We start from the raw sequence: 17,426 nt of genomic DNA on the forward strand, positions 1-17,426 counted from the left end.
AAGCTCTTGACGAATTCCTATCATTCTACTTTACTTAACTAACACGTTCAGCTGCTCCTGCATATCATAGTTTTTCCACCAAATTTTTCGGTTTTTAACAGAATTTAATCTTTTTACTTAGCTCAATTTATTGTTTATCTCCCAACAATTTAACTCAAATAATTTTTTCCTGTAAATAATTTTGCTCAATCCTAGAAGGGTAGCTGAATGCCTATAGAGAAATTTGTTTTCAAAAAAGCATGCCCAGAACATCAAAAAGTTGTTTTTGTCTTCTGTGTTGCAACATTTTATCATTTTCTTGCCAAGGAGTAAATGACAAAGAGCATGAATTTGTTTTTTTAAGAAAAATCTTAATAGTTTTTTATTATGGTAGCTTGATAGGAGAAGAAATTTCAGTTTTCAACAAAGCATGCTCAGAACATCAAAAAGTTGTTTTTATCTTCTGTGTTGCAACATTTTATCATTTTCTTGCCTAGGATTAAAAGACAAAGAGCATGAATTTTTTTTCGTAAAAAATCTTGATAGTTTTTAATATGGTAGCTAGATAGGTGTAGAAAATTCAGTTTTCAACAAAGCATGCTCAGAACATCAAAACCTTGTTGTCGTCTTCGTTTGTGACATTTTGCTTGCCAATGCTTAATGGGACAGAGTTTAGCTACGCTGAAGGTCAAAATCCGTGTGCAAGATATAATATTATTGGATCGTGGAGACAAATAACAACATTCTTCAAGGCAATTAAATTGCCCTCCAGGAACTTATCTCCCCCCTCTCTCTATCTCTCTCCCTCTCTCTATCTCTCTCTCTCTTTCTCTCATCGGATTGGAAACATATAAATACATAAATACATAAACACATTCAGACATATATACATACATTTCACTGTATAGATATAGAAAAACATACACACATAAAACCAAGAACGTCTCGACAAATACACACATTTACAATTTCTAACCACAGACATACATTTCAGCCTATACTCATAGGAACATATTACTTAACTTAAGCACAGTTATAATTACTTATAAACAGATATACACTTTCATATATACTTTCATTATACACATGAATACGCATAATTATATAAATAAAACTCTCATTCTTTCGTTTCTTTCAATTGATCATTCCTACATAAACATTACAATTTTGAACACATGTAAGCAAATATACGTACTTGTTTTGATAGAAATATACATAGTTACACATGTATATAAAAAAATAAAGCCAAGCTTTCCACATCACACTGAACGTTTGCAAAAGTATTGTCAACACAAACTGCTTCTGACTGCTCTTTGACTTCTTTCAGACTACTTCAAAAACTGAGTTTTTCATGTCCTATTTGGTTGAACAAAATGAAGTCCACAAAAATCATTTTTGAAAGCTCCTTCATTGCGAAAAATCCATTTCATGCCACTTTAGGGCTTCAAAAAATTTTGAAATTTTTTTTCAGAAAAATAACGAAATTTTTGTATGTTTCGACCCCCCATACTTCATAGATGAATAAAGTGAAGTCAACAAAAAATCACTTTTGAGTGCTCTTTTATAGCGCAAAATCCATTTCAGACCATTTTAGGACTTTGAAAAATTTTGAAAATTTTTTTCAAAAATTTCGAAATTTTTGTATGTTTCGACCCCTATACTACTTAGGTGAAAAAAGTGAAGTCAACAAAAAATCACTTTTGAGTGCTCTTTCATAGCGCAAAATCCATTTCAGACCATTTTAGGACCTTGAAAAACTTTGAAAAATTTTCGAAAAAATTTTTGAAATTTTTTGAAAAATTTTAGGCTTCTGGTGTCTTATATTAGGTTTTTTATGTTTTCACCAAAAAGATTTAGTGAGAGTTCAAAACTTAGGTAACACCTAATTCTATATACAGCGAACATTTCAACAGCGGATATCTGCCATGTTACTGGAGGGCGGTAGTCCGGACACCCCCCCTACAAGAACGCTCACCACCGAAAAACTGATTTTCTCTTAGTGAAAGCAAGTTTTTTGGTTAAGTTTCGCCAGCCGACTTAACCCAAGAACTTCTCTCAGGCTGGCGAAACTTAACCAAAAAACTTGCTTTCACTAAGAGAAAATCAGTTTTTCGGTGGTGAGAGTTCTTGTAGGGGGGGGGGTCCGGACCCCCCCCCCCCCTCCAGTAACATGGCAGATATGAATACTACTTACGTTAATGGGGTCCGGGTGCTCATACTAATGATTTGGAAGACAATTGAAATTAAAATTGATGCGGACAGAAGTAAAATTAGAATAAGATACAACAAACAGTCTGGAAAACATAGCTGGCAGATTTCCAGAAAATAGCTGCAATAGCTTCGTAGATCTGCAGTCTAAAAAACAGTGCAAACAGACTGACCAAAAAAATTGCTCTTTTCATTAAAGATGAGATGTTACTTTGATTAAGAATCTGTATAGTTATTGCTGTCTCTGTTAGCTGCTCTCAAATAACCTTCATTTAGAGTGACATACATTCACTTGACTTTATCTCTTTGAATAAAAGTGAAGAAAAGTCAATTTTGAAGAGACGAAGTCATTTTTGAGAGTGAAGTTAGTCAAGTTGGACCAAAACGTAATCACGCAAAAAAAACAAAAACCAATCGAACAGTAGGAGTGAAAAAATGACGTCACGCATGAAAAACAAACAGACCAAAAAACTACTCTTTTCATCAAAGATGAGATGTTTTTTATTAAGAATCCGTATAAGTTATCGCTGTCTCTATTAGCTGCTCTCAAATAACCTTCCTTTAGATTGACTTACATTCACTTGACCTTATCTCTTTGAATTAAAGTGAAGAAAAGTCCATTTCAAAGTGAGCAAGTCATTTTTGAGAGTGAATTAATTCATATGACAAAAACTTGATCACGCGAATGAATAAAAAACACTCTCTAATAAGAGTGAAAAATGACGTCACTCCTTTAATTCAGAAAAAATACGTACACGATTGAACAAAAAGCACATTTAAAGTAGTTGCGACATCATATGGACTTAACAAAAATTTTGACGACGAAAGAATAAACCAAGAGAAGGCCAATAATAGCCCAGCTATCGCTGTGCGGCTATTAACAAAATCAACTTGAATTGCTAATGTGTTTAACCGGGTGCGGCTCGGTTACTTGTTGAGTACTGATTCATCAAGTTTCATTTATGTGTTATGAAATTGACAGAACTCTCATAAGGGAATTCTATAGACTGTCTATAATGTCTTTTACGCTTTCAATCTGCCGTTAGACTGAATAGAACGCTTTAGTACACTGCTTTTTCCCTTGGCAGAATGAGTCATAACATGAATTTTTTCTGAGCAGTATGGTTGAAAATGTGCACCACTTATGCGTTGGATACGTTTTAATTATGCGTAGGATGCATGACATAAAAATAACTAATATACTTAGTTTTTTACTTATTTAACTCGATTATTATCCAAAGTGTTTTGATAGAACAAATTTTGTATATAAAAATATCCATATCCATAATATTTGGAACAACTACATGTTCCTAGAAGGCGAGCAGAAGTAGCAAGGTTTTTTTTGTCCAACCGTTGTTTTTTTACTGTCCAAAAATTATTTGGAGTGTAATCAAACGATGTCTTTTTTAAATATCTTCGCAATTTCTGCTTTTTTATGTTAATTACAGGACAGCACTATTCAAATCAAGGCTTAATAACGACATGACTTGATGATCTGGCTTCCTATGGTTTTTCACGAAAACATATGTAGTGTTTTAGTCGAAAGCTTATGCTTGTTTTGACTTTATGGTTTTCCATTGTTTGTTTTGAAAATACTGGTTTTCAAAACAAACAATGGATTAATGTGATTTGCCAATTTTTCTCTTTATCTGGTTAACGTGTAGCTTCAAGTCATCATAAAAAGGGTCGGATAGTCTTTCTAGTGGAACAACATTTAATTATTTTTGCATTTTACGTTACAAGTCGATGTTTGTACATTTTCCCATCTTTATGCTTCCTTTTCTTTGTCTTGTTGTCTTGTCTACTTGTTACATAGTCGCATTAAATACAGGTCGTATATCACACTTTTGGATTTAAAAAGAAACATTCTATTTTTTTTAGTCATGGCATGTTTTTGCTAGTGAAGTACAAATCAATTTGTTTAGTTTAGGCTTTTTTGACGCTATTTTGACATTGTTATTAAGATTTCTTTATTCCAAAAAGATAAAATGAGTTTCGGATGTAAATATTGTTTGTTGTTCTTATTTGATTTTGTTTTTTGGCTTGTCTCGTAAATTTACTAAGGGCTGAACTCATCGGCCCTCTATTATGGCATTAGTTAATTTTCTAAGTGTCTTGAGTTGGAAGCAATTTTTCTATTCATACACCCATTTTTTTAACATTTCACCCGCATTATAATAAAATGAATGATAAACTGCTTGACATCAGCTAAGATATCTTCTATGGTTAAATATCAAGAGAAGCACACGGAATATTGTTTATGCGCTATTCTAAATAATCATCTTACAAACAAATGAAGCTGCATAACAATTTTAGGTTTTTGGTTATGATTTCATAATGTGAAAGATCAATTATTGCAGTAGTACTTAAAAAAGGATCAAATCAAATACCCACTTCCAATTTAGCGCAAAACAATCGACAAGAAATATGAATAACTCCCGGAAAAACAAGCTGTACGCTTTTAACAAAATCAGCTTGAATTGCTAATTGCTACAACACCTTGGCTGTTGTCATCACTATTCATGTGATGAAAAAAATTATGTGATTCATCAACTTTATTCTTGACCAAGGTGACACCCGTTAAATATCTGCCGAAAAAAAATATAATTCGAAGAACCCTGTCCAGGCAATTAAAAATCAGGAAACTGCACAGACAATTTTTGATTTCACATTTTTCCTATGATTTACATGAATAACTGAGACTAAACCGGATAAAACCAAGCTCCACCTACACTAATATTCAAGAAATTGTGCCATTTACTTTGATTTTGTTTTCTCAAAGGGGTTGCTATGAAACGAAACTCAAAGATTGGCAATGTGTGGCTGCACAAACAGTCCCAGCACTATTTAAAATACGTTCGATAGCATTTTCGTAAAAAGTTCAATACAATAAAATACGATTATCCTTACCAGTTTGAGGAACAATACGTTAATAATTTCCTCAACCCCTTTCCCTAAGGATTATCGGCTGGACCTAGCAGCTTATATCCCGAGCATCTTCATAACGCAATCAATTACCATAGCCCGAATGATTCAAAAAACATGAGGGCAAATCTTACTCGCATCGCCAATTTCACAGCCAGTCGAAATTTGCAGTGATACCTCCTCGTCACTGTGCTGTTCAAGCTGTTAGGCCTTTTATTGTTGGAGAGGTATTGCGACCTCTTGTCTCCCAAAATGTTGCGCCAAAAACGCATTCAATAAAAACAAAGACTTTGTTGTTGCCGTTGCCGACTAACGTGGCGCAGCGGCTATGATCCAAGTAGCCAAAATATCAATAAACCACTGTTTCACTGACAACAGCCAAGGAAATTTCCAGATAGACTTTGAGAATGCCTTCAACACGCTCAATCGGAAGAACATTATAGAGCAAGTTGGAGAACATTTACCTGACCCATCGTTTTTTGGGAAACTTGTAACTCCAGACACAGTCCTCTTTACTTCAGTGGACTTATCATTGAATACAAACTTGAGCCCAGCAAGGATGTTTCGATTTTCGCCTCAGCGCAACATCCGATTGACCGCAATTTGTCTTGAATAAGCTCCAATCTAGAACAAACCTCCTTCAAACAGGATGATGAACTTCTTTGTGGGGCATAAAATGAATTCCAGAAACGCTTTTGCGTAGTTGCTAAAGATGGAAAAAACATGTATCAAAGATAAAAGAAAAAATGTTCTCTCAGGTCCAGAAAAAATCTAGTTTCGATGCAAAAAAAACAAATCACAGCAGCGTGCATAGAAGTTCTGCGACCAGCTCTCGAAAAATGGTTTTATAGCCCAAAATTCGATATTGTTGAAAAAAACTCTTTCTAGAAAAGCGCACTACGGTTTACATTGCACAAGCCGAATTCTACAAAACTGTCAGGGCTTTTGAAAGATGACTTAGAGCCAACTGTTTGCGAGAAAAATTCTTCAGCATTGGATGACAACTCCAGGACAAGTGATAATGACAATTTACTTGTTAAACGGAAATTCAGCACAAACCCTTTTAATGCAAGACAGAATGAGGGCTAGTACAATTTCGATTGTTGCAGAAGACAAAAAAATCATTATCAGCACTGGAGAAGTCACGGAACCAATTTTTTATTCCATTGGCCGCCGAACCAACTGTCGAACTCCTTTAAGAGTTTTCTAGACTTTAAAACGAGCAGCGTTGTTGTTCTAAGAACACAATGCTTTCTCCAAGGCAACCAGCATTGTAGTCAGCCGAAGGATCCTATCGATCCTAATGATTTTCGTAAAAGGAACCACGGCCATGCAAATTGCACTGCAGATATGAGCTTGATACATTCAACCTTTTGTCTTTTTAAAGAGTTTATTGCGTCACACGTGACCAACAAAATAGTTGATATTTCAACTCCAATTGTGTCTGTTGAACGCTTTTTCTGAACCATACAAACAACTGCCAATACAGTAAAAAAAATCCCGAACACATGGAAACGAAGCAATTCGGCTTAGATGGTTCACTATTTTGAATTGAAACCCCGGTTGTCTGGGTCTTTTGGCATCAATGTACGACACTGTTAACTCTATCGTTCAGGGGAAGAACCGTTGATTGCTAATTCAAGGAGCAAATTCAATTGTTCTTAGCTGGATAAAGGTGGAAAAACACAAGCTGTTATTTGATTACCAATAAATGCGCTTTGCAATCTACATTTCATTCGTAACTAAGTTTCTGATTTTTCAAACAATGAGCACATATCATAGTGAATTTAAAATAATACTGTTTAAATTTGCTAAATTGTAAAAAAAAAAATTTACAAATTTTAAAATTCTGGAATCAATGGCAAAAACTGTTCATCTATTAACAAAGCCGTAGCCAAAAAAACAGGTAAATCCTCAAGTTAGTTATTAAACTAGCTTGAGGATTTAACTGTTATTTTTGGCTCCGGCTTGGTTAACAGATGAACAGTTTTTGCCATTAATTTCAGAAGTTTAAGATTTGTGATATTTTTCTTACGTTTAAGCAAATTTAAACAGTATTATTTTAATTTTAATATGATTTGTGTTCATTGTTTTAATGATGTAAACGAAAATTAGTTAGGAATAAAAAGTAGATTGCAAAGCACATGTATGGGTAATCAAGTAACAGCTTGTCTTTTTCCACCTTTAACCAGCTTAGAACAAATCAATTAACACATTGAATTAGCAATCGTCAGCTCTTCCCCCGAACGATGGAGTTGATAGTGTCTCAATTTGATGCCAAAAGACCCAGATAGTCGGATTCGAATTAAAAATAGTGAATCATCTATGCCGAATCGCTACGTTTAGTATTATTTTAAATTTAATTTAATGTGTTTAATCGATGTTAAAATTTCTGCGTTTCTTTGCAATATTTTTGAAATATTTTGTATGAAGAAATTTGTTTTGCGTGGTGCTCGTCAATCTAATTACGTTAGTTTTTTTGTATTTTTAATGCGCATAAAAATTTTTCCTTCTCAGTTATGAAATGAGCAAAATCGGAAAGAATATTGATAGCTAAAACGCGTGGCCCCTTAATAACTATGCGAACTCGAAACAAAACTAAGCGCAGTCACATCAAGGTGAATTGCAATGTCGCGACAGTATTTATCACAGTCGTTAACAATGATGACACTGCAAGAAACTGTTCAAAGGTAACTTTTAGGGAAAAATTGCGCTTTCTCTGCAAAAAATTGCATTTATTGATAGAAATTTTTTTCCTAACAGATATCTTTTTTATGGCTTCAAAGTACCAAACAGAAAATTCAAATCTCTTCTAAAAGCGCAGTTACCCAATTATCGAATGATCATGCTGATTTAAATTAGGAAACTATATGGATATACAAACGCAGAAGTTCTGCAATGTTCCTAAAAAGTTTATAAATTTCACGTTATAATTGAGAATTTGAAATTTTCTACCACGGCTGGCAAGTAAATGCACTTAAAATATGTCTTCCGTGGAAATTTTGTACCATATGACGTCATAAATCTTGTTTCTTTAATTTTTAAATAGCTCTTCATTTCGAACATGTTTGCTTTTCTTAATTGAAAACAGAAGTTTGCATGGAACAAAGGGTTTATTATCTTTTCGCTTTCCAAGTGCCTTATAATTTCAATCCAATGCTGTCAAAGTCTACGATAGACAAACAAACAGCACAATGTGATATTAAATTATGCATGATCTATTATCGTTCAGTAAAATTTCCACCCAATTACAAATTCTCTCTAAATTAAATGTCGACAATAAGAATACGTCTGAGGAGAACCGAACATGGTTGAAAGCAGTTTTAGCAAAAAAAAGTTGCAGATGAGTTTCAATTAAAATTGAATGTCCGTTTTTTCTTTCGATCTCAAGTTTTTGTTTTGACGATGTTTCTCATCATCAATATTTTAATTAGGCGCAAAATCTGCAGCCATTAAGGCATTATGATAACAAGAAAAGTGTGGGCCTGAAAAATGGGGTGCAAAAATTTCAAAGTGTTTCTTAAAATTATGGTTCCAGCCTAGTTTTCTCCTGGAAAGCTTGCAGATTAAATCAGTCTCCAACAAAAATGATGAATTTAGGATGCCCACTATATTGGTACAACTGAATGAAACTAATAAGGGTACTTGGGCTTACCTTTTCAGCGGTGTTTGACGATGCTTTAATATAGCATAGTCATTGTTCCAGTGATTGCAGAGGCATCATCATTAAACAGAAACTTCAATCTGTTCTAGATTCGAAATAAGAACTACTGTCGATCTACTGTCGCCTCCGCTAGCAAACATGCTACTCAGGCGTGTCAACGTTTGTTTGCAGCTTTGAAACGAATGCTGAGACACTTGAAAAAAGTAAATTCTATCGAGGGAAAATATTGACTGACACAAACAGATTGAATTTTGTTGCAATTTTGTCTAAGTCCTGCATTTTTGTTCAAGTTCGCGAATTTCAACAAAGCAAGACATTTTTTGGATTTTTTTCCTTTTTTTTCTCACTTCTAAAACTATCTATTTCTGTGTGGTTAACGAATAAGTGAGCGGAAAAGAAACAAAATAAGAGCACCCAAATAAACGCGTTTCTCCTTTTACAACAGGTGAATACAAAAAGTAGAAAATTTTTTGACCAGTGGAGTTCCACTATTGTTTGTTCCACTTTCCTAACAAGGAGCAACTAATTAGAACAGCAACTTTTTTTTGAAAATAATGTTGCATTAATTGATACAAAAAAATGGGAGAATATATATGCGAGGCATTTTTTACTCAGTCAAATTTACCTTTTTTTTGTTTACGCATCGTAGAAAAAGAAGAAAGACGCCATTTTTAGCCCTCAGGATATAGTTTTGATTAAAAACTTCAAAGGAAAAACTGAAAAATCGAGAGGAAAAAAGAACATCGCTCGGGAGGAGGGGGGAGGGGTTAGGGTTAGGGTTAGGGCCTGACATCACGTTGAATTTTAGGATAAAAACAAACGGAAAAATTTGTAATAAATTGAGGTTGAATTGAGATTTTCCAGTAATTCTTTACAGTTTCAAGCCCAAAAATAACAATAAAAATAACAATTTAAACTATGTGACCGAAAATTTCTCTCATTTCTATACATCTCTTAGTTTTTCCGGTTAAGTACTATGGTAAAAGCCATTATTTTCTCTGCATCAAAACGATTTTTGGAAAACTGAAGACTTCAGGCAATTTCGAGCCCTCAAAATAGCAAACATAACCGACTAACGTCGGGCGAATTGCCATAAAACGACCGGCGAGCGGTTAGCATCGTCAGTAGCTAGCCACGGTTTAGTGGGGCTAGCTACTGACGGTGAGGCTAGTTACCACGGTTTAGTGAGGCTAGCTTTTAGTTTTCTATCCTTGTTAGTAAATAAATCAAACAAAAAACTGATAATTTAAAAATTTGCAAAATATTGCAAAATTTAAAAGAATAGCTTCCAGATTTCGCAGTGACAAAAGCTAATAAACTAAATTTTAACTCTGGAGTTATGTCAAGTAACCAATCTGCAGGACTTGAAAAGCTTCGTTGGCCAGTAATGATCGTTAAATTCAGAAAAGGGCAAATTTTTTCAAAAATTTTGTCCTTTTCAATCGCAATTTTTAACGAAATCTTGCAAAAATTCGAGATATTGAAATCTTCAAAACCATTTCATGGTCTGAAGAGACTATCCCGTATCCCCATTCCAAGCTTTAAATAATTTCACTGGCTCATAAAGATCCATAAACTTGGAACATGATATCAATTTTGCGAAAATTTGAAAAAAATTAAATTTTACCAAATAATTGCTAAAGCTGGAGTCATTAAAATCTTGATAAACATTCCATTAACCCTAAAAACTATGCAACAGCTTATCATCAGACCTTTGAGGAGGTCACTAAGACGCTGGTGCCGGAAAAATAGATTTAAAAAATCAAAAAGATTCAAAAATTTGAAAAAAATTGCAAATATATTTTTTTAAAAATTGATGATATTAAAATCTTGAAAAATATTCCATTACATCTATAAGCTATGCAGTAAGTTATAATCAAACCCTAGAGGATGTTTAGTGGCTTTTGAGACTGAAGAAATCTAAAATAAACCAAAAATTTCAAAAAGATTAAAAAATTTGCAAATTGCATAACTAACTGCTAAACTTTGTGATAATAGTTGAAAATTAATCCATGGTCAAAAAACAATTTCCGGTACTTATTATCAATCCCTGAAAGAGATTTTCTTTTAGGCTGAAAAACCTGAAAAATGACAAAAAATGTCAAAAAAATTGAAAAAAATTAACGTTTTAGAAAAAAAACGCTAAATTTCGTGGTGTTGAAATCTTGAGAGACATTCAATTAGATTTAGAAACTGTACAGTTACCTATGATCAAACCCTACAGGAGGTTTCTGGGCTCTGGACGCGGGAGAAACTTAAAAACCCAAAAAATTTTCAAAACTTGAAAAAATTTGAAAAATTTATCGAAATATTGCTAAAGTTTGTGACAATAAAGAACTTAAAACTATTCCATGGACAATGAAAATTTTGCAGTGACTTACGATTAAACACTTAAAGAGGATTTCTGCCTCCTGGGTCTGTAAAAACTTGAATAATGAAAACTAAATGTCAAAAAAATTGAAAAAATTTGCACGATTTGTCAAAAAAATGCTAAAATTCGTAAAGTTAAAATGTTGAAACTATTCCACTACCACTAGAAACTATGCAGTAACCTTTAATAAAAATCTAGAGGAGGTTCCCTAATAGCTGGGGCAGAAAACTCAAAAAATGAGAAAAATTTTCAAAAAGCTTTGAAGAAGTTGTTAAAATTAGTATAAAATTGGGTGTTTTTAGCGATGAGTTTTTCGAACGTAGCCTCGGTGGGGGGGGGGGGGGGGGGGGGGGCAATAGTGGCGAGGGGTCAACAGTGCGGGTGTCTTTAACCTCTCTTCCGCTCTTCACACCATAAGTATAAGTCTCCAAAACAGTTTGAGCTAAAACAGATCTGAAAGGTTCTAAGAGCGCTTAATGGCTGCAGGGCGCTACCTGTTTATCCCTTTTTTGAGGACGAAAAGTCAAAAGCCTCGGACAAAAAATAAGTCAAACGAAAAATTGCATAAAAAAGACCGACAGGAGTAATATAATTGCTACAAACTTTGTTTGAGAGCAATTAAAAATCAAGTTTGAACAAGTAAAACTCGAAGTAGAAAATTGTACACTTTTCTATATTCTGGAATAGTTTCTGCAAAATTTCTTCACATTTCATCAGAACTAACCACCCAACTATTTTTGAGAAACTTGGAGAAAAGAAAAACCAGTTTGATAAAATCAACATCAAATCAATCAAATGCTTTTTGAAAAAAAAAACAGAAAAAATTTTGTCTCTTCTTATCTTTTTATTTGTATCAATTCTGATGTCAGAGCAGATAGTTCAAGCTAATCTACTATAGCATATCAGAATAAAAACTAATTTTATAGTTAGGGAGTAAAGACGAACATTGAGCAAAGATCAGAGGTCAAAAACGCAATTTAAAAAATGATTTTTTTTAAAAACGAGAATTGTTTTTGAATGTTTGTGTGTGTGTGTGTGTGTGTGCGTGCGCTTGTATAGGTGTATGTACGTGCGTGTGTTAGTAAAGGTAAGGTGTGATATGTGTTTAGGATAAAGGGAAAGAAGGAATTAGTGTGATAGAAATAGTCTCTTTAAATTTTGTACAAAGAGAAGCAGATTGCAAAAAAAAATTGGAAAATTAACATATTGTTTGCCACAAACTGTGGCTTTAAATAAATTCAAAGTCGCGACTCCTTATTTTCAAAGCTTGTTGATAACAGGTCTGCGCAATTTTGATAAACTGTTCCTCTCATTATGCTAATGAAACATCAAAAATGGCAAAATATTTCGATAAAGCTCAAGAAGCTCGTTTCCCATTTTCGTTTAATTTTTTGTACGGCTGAGGACACAACTGCCCCAAGGAATCCAAACCTAGCTTTCAAGAAAAAAACCATCAAGGCTATAAATGGTAGCAAACTTAGTAAAGATTAGATTCCAAAACGAAAATTTTCTTTTTGTTGGCGGTGTCTGCGTGTAGGCACGTTTCTGAAAGTGTATGTATCTGTGTGATTTTTGTAATGCGTGTGTTGTATCTAGAAGACAGAAGAAGTGAGTTTATGTCAGGGAGATAATTCCTTCAAATTTCAGACACAATTTAAGAAAATTAAATTACTTGCTACAAATTGCGGCTTTAAACGTGTCTTATATCAAAACCTAGTTTTCAAATATCGCTGATGAGGCCTGCAAGATTTAGAAAAATGAATTGTCCCATTATGCTCATGAGGCTCAAAAAATGAAAAATTCTGAAAATTGGAAAATTTGGAAAAGTTTCCTTCAGATTTTTTTGTCAGTCGTACGACAAACAATAGAATGGCCTCAGGAAGTCAACATCTGATTTCTCAGAAAAAAATCAAGACGTAAATGCACGGTGAGGAAACTTGAATAGATTTCAGATACGAGAGAGACAGGGAATTAAATTTAGTCTCAGATAGTTGATTCCATTGAATATTGGACAAAAATAGAAGCAGAGTGGAAAAACTGTTAGAAAACATGTCAAAATTAGAAAAATTTCTTATTACTTGGTACAAAATGCTAAACGATATAATTCCATAGCTAAACCTGTGTTTTCAAGTCTCGTTGAGGAAAAATCTGCCAGATTTCAAAAAATTAACTGTCCATGTGTAATAACTCAGCTTGTGGTATATCAAGCTAACAAAGTTGCTACTTCAGTAGAACTTTGGTGAAACGGTAGAATGCCTGGCCTCGGTTCTGGAGATATTCGGTTCGAGTCCTCTAAGCACTATTTCTTTTGCAGTTTATGGAGTTAGCTAATACCACAGTTGAGTTGTTACACTAGCAAAAAATCACTGTTTATTTCAAAAGTTACATTTAAAAGTTTGGTGTCAAATATACAGTTACATAGGTAATTGCCTTTATAATTCCACACCCATTTTTCTTTTAAAAAACAAAGAAGTTCTAAAAGATCGGTTACGAAACTTCAGTAGACCGATTTCCGAAAAAAATGTTTTTTTTCCTTAAGTTGATGTTTGTATTTGTTTGTTGGTGTTTGCGTAACGTGGAGTGTGGGTGTTTGTATGGTTGTTATGTGTCGGTGTGTTTCAAATTGTTGTACACTTTTCTTTCTAGAATTTTCGTTTTTGTCTGCCGAAAAAACACGGAATTTTTTGGGTGCACTGTACAAGTTATTTTCTCCAATGCATAACCAGCGCAACCTTGAGAGGTATGTTGGGACATTCTGTGCTAAGCACTGACTCTCATGAGCCGCCTTGTTTTAATTTGAGTTTAAGAGATCAGACATATCAAGCTAACTATAGAAAAGAAGTTTTAAGCATGGATGTCAATTTTATCGAGCCAAAAACTGGTGGAATGTAACATACATCATAACGATTGAAGTACATTTTTCTTCAATTATGTCAAAACCCAACGACGAGGGACAAGCATAGAACAGATCACTGTATTGGGTTTGGAGATTGCTATTCGTGCAAACTGTGATCGCCAAAATTCTCAAAGCTGATTCCAAACAGCTGCTATAACAAGGCACCTGTTTTTACAGATATCAAATATTATTTAACACACAAACTCTGTTCCAAATTTGTCAAATAATTTTTGACTAATGCTTGAATTTTTTTCTCAACTATTTTTCGAACAGTCTTTTAGTGTCGATGTAAATTTGGAAACCTATGCCAACCGTTCCAAGCTATGGTTTTCACATTTTCAGAGGTAAATTCCTTGCATCATTTTCAAGTTGTGATGAAATAAAAAGTTATATTGTTCACCCCGATCAAAATATCGCCGAATAACTATACAAAAATTGTTTTCGATGTAAGGGGCATGTTCTGCATCTTTCAAGCTGTGTTTGAAATTACGAAGATCTAAGTTTTCTTGAAAGATTTAAAACTCCGAAATACCACGGGACATTAAGCAGTTCAACGAAAGGGGACATATTGAATTACGTAAAAAAAATTTAATAGTAATAGTAAAAAAATATTCTTCCATTTTATTAAAAAATAATGGAAGAATCTGATGAACATTTCACGGAGATGGCTGATGAAAGTTGTGGATGATTGATTAGAAATTGGCGGACGAAAAAAAGCTTTTAATCCATATGATGATCCTATTGATGTGTTTGTGGTAGTTTTAGGCAGTATTTCTGTCGCTTTCCTTCAAACTAATTGTCTGTGGATAAACTTTAGCCAAGAGCGCAATGAAGGTTTTTCTTTGAAATTCAATCATTTTTTTTTCGTGGGGCCATTTATTTCAACAAGGAGGCTGGGTAATGTGCGTTTGCACACGTTATTCCGACTCCAGTCAACCACATTTTTGACTTAACTGTCTACCATGAAGAAACAAATAACTTTTAAAAGTACACATTTTGTTCGAAATAAACTGATGTAAAATTTTTTTTAAAAATGTAAAACCCCAAAACATAGTTAGATAATGCCACATTAGAGGGCTATTGAAAGCTGCCATTAATAAGGCTGCGCGACAAGACAAACAGCCAGATCAAACAAACGACAAGCATTAATTACGACCAAAATTCGACGTTTTTTCATAAAATATTTTCAAATAAGTCATGAAAACGATTAGCCAACATATGAAGACAAAAAATAGGTTCATTTTTATTTATATCTTCATAGGGAGCGACTAAAACTTGTCATTATCCAGAACATACTACGCGACCACAGAAAGAACGCAAATACCGAAAAAAACTTACTGTAGCGAAAACAAAGTGTTGCGAGAAAGCGTTGTCTAAGGCGAAATCCATTCACCTGTACGATATATGCCATCAACTGAGTCTCTTTTCTACACAGGTAATGTGATATGAGACCCTTCTTTAATGAGAAAATGTAAGAAGTGGGCAAAAAACAAAGTTAGAAAATAAAATTATGCATTCTAAAACATTTAATATCGAAGTCCTCAAAACAATTAGTTAATAACTGAAAACATAAAATAACCCATATATATTTCAAAAATAAGCGGTTGAGACTTGTCATTAAACAAAATTTGTCATTAAACTACCAAAAAGAACAAATAATGTAAAAAAAACAAGCCTAATTAAACTAATTAAATTTTGCGAGAACAGTGTCGAAACCGTTAAAATAATAAGTTATTCCCTAAAAACTCTTCAAATGCAGCTTCATGCAATGCAAATGATGACATAGGTGACGCGTCATTAATGAAACTAGAAAATAAAGGAACAAGAAAGAACGAAAAACGCTAATTTGAAAAAAAAAGAACTTTTTTTAAAACAATTATTTTCAAGTCATGAAAAACATGTCCGATCAACTAAAATCACTGAAGTGTTACGCAGTAACTTATAGAGTGTTCCTCGTGGTGTTATAAGGTTAATATTTGGTGTAAACGGCTTGAATTACTGACATTGTACAAGGACTTATTATGTTTCATAGTTCGACTTTTAGCGGATATAATTTGAACAAAGTTAGCTAGTAATAGCCTTTTGTTGAGCAGTTCAGACGCAGAATCCATTAGTTGCCTTGTGTTTTAATAGCTTCGTACAGTGTTATTTAGCTCTATGGAAGCCTGTTATAGCGTGAAATTTTATTAAGATTTTCCAGTTCAATCTTTAATTATTTTAAAAATAAATCAACAATAATCAATAAAAAGTTTTACAAGTTTTAGTGAAGTTTCAGGTGATTGTAATCAACTGATTATCAGGCTGGCTCGCCGGTGTTTTGCTGATCGCAGGTTTTGCTGATTTGTACCTGTAGTTGTAGTGGTCCTTCGCGTTGGACAATATTTACTGATCTTCAAGTTGGACAATTTCCGGCTTTTGTACGTCTCTTGATGTTTGTTAAGTACATATACAATTTCCGTATTAGCACGTACTTTATCAGAATAATTGATTCACCACGTAATTATTTTCTCATGAAGTTATTTACCCATTATACAAACTCATCGTCATGGAGCTTAAAAAGGTAAATATTGAGGCTTTTATATACTTAATATATTTATCTGTTAACTGTCAATCTGCGGTTGTTTTTAGTAAACCAAAACAAATAAAGGGTTACAGGACTAAATGGAATTACAGGCTAGATATGGCCTTGAAGTCTATCTGAATAAAAACTAGATTATAGCACTTTATATGGATATTTAAATGAAAAACGTCACGTAACTATAAGTCACGAAAAAGGAGCGTGACAAATAGTTTCATGTAAATCCCCATATAAATTCATTGCCTTTGAGAACTGTTATTATCCATAGTATGTCATGGCTATACAAAGGCATGACAAATACAGAAAAAAATCAAATATCAAAATTAAATTTTGCAAGACAACGGTGTTGAAGCTGTTAAAAACATCTATTCACTAAAAAATAAGATAGGTTCAATTCAGCTTCCTTTTAACATCAATAATCTGATATGTGACCCGTCATTAATGTCGAAAAAATGTCGCAAAGTTAGAAAAAACAATTGAATATTTTCAAAACAATTAAAATTGAAGTAATCAAAACCAATAGTTATTAACTGAAAAGAAAACAGACGTTCACCTATGCATTCACATGAAGCGATTGGGAATTGTCATCATCCAGAATATGCTATAGGACTAAATAAAGAACAAGAATACGGAAACCAATTAAATTTTGCGGTAAAACAATGTCGAAGCCGTTAAAGTCAATCTTTTCAAAAAACTTGATGATCAATTAGGGCTTGTCTCTGTGAGGAAAATGTCGTACGTCTACAAAAAGAACAACAGTAAAAGACGAAGGTCCAAAATTCAAATAAATTTTGCGAGAAAATGT

This window comes from Convolutriloba macropyga, chromosome 14, assembly GCF_964194025.1.
Source record: "Convolutriloba macropyga chromosome 14, txConMacr16.3, whole genome shotgun sequence".
NCBI lineage: Eukaryota > Metazoa > Xenacoelomorpha > Acoela > Convolutidae > Convolutriloba > Convolutriloba macropyga.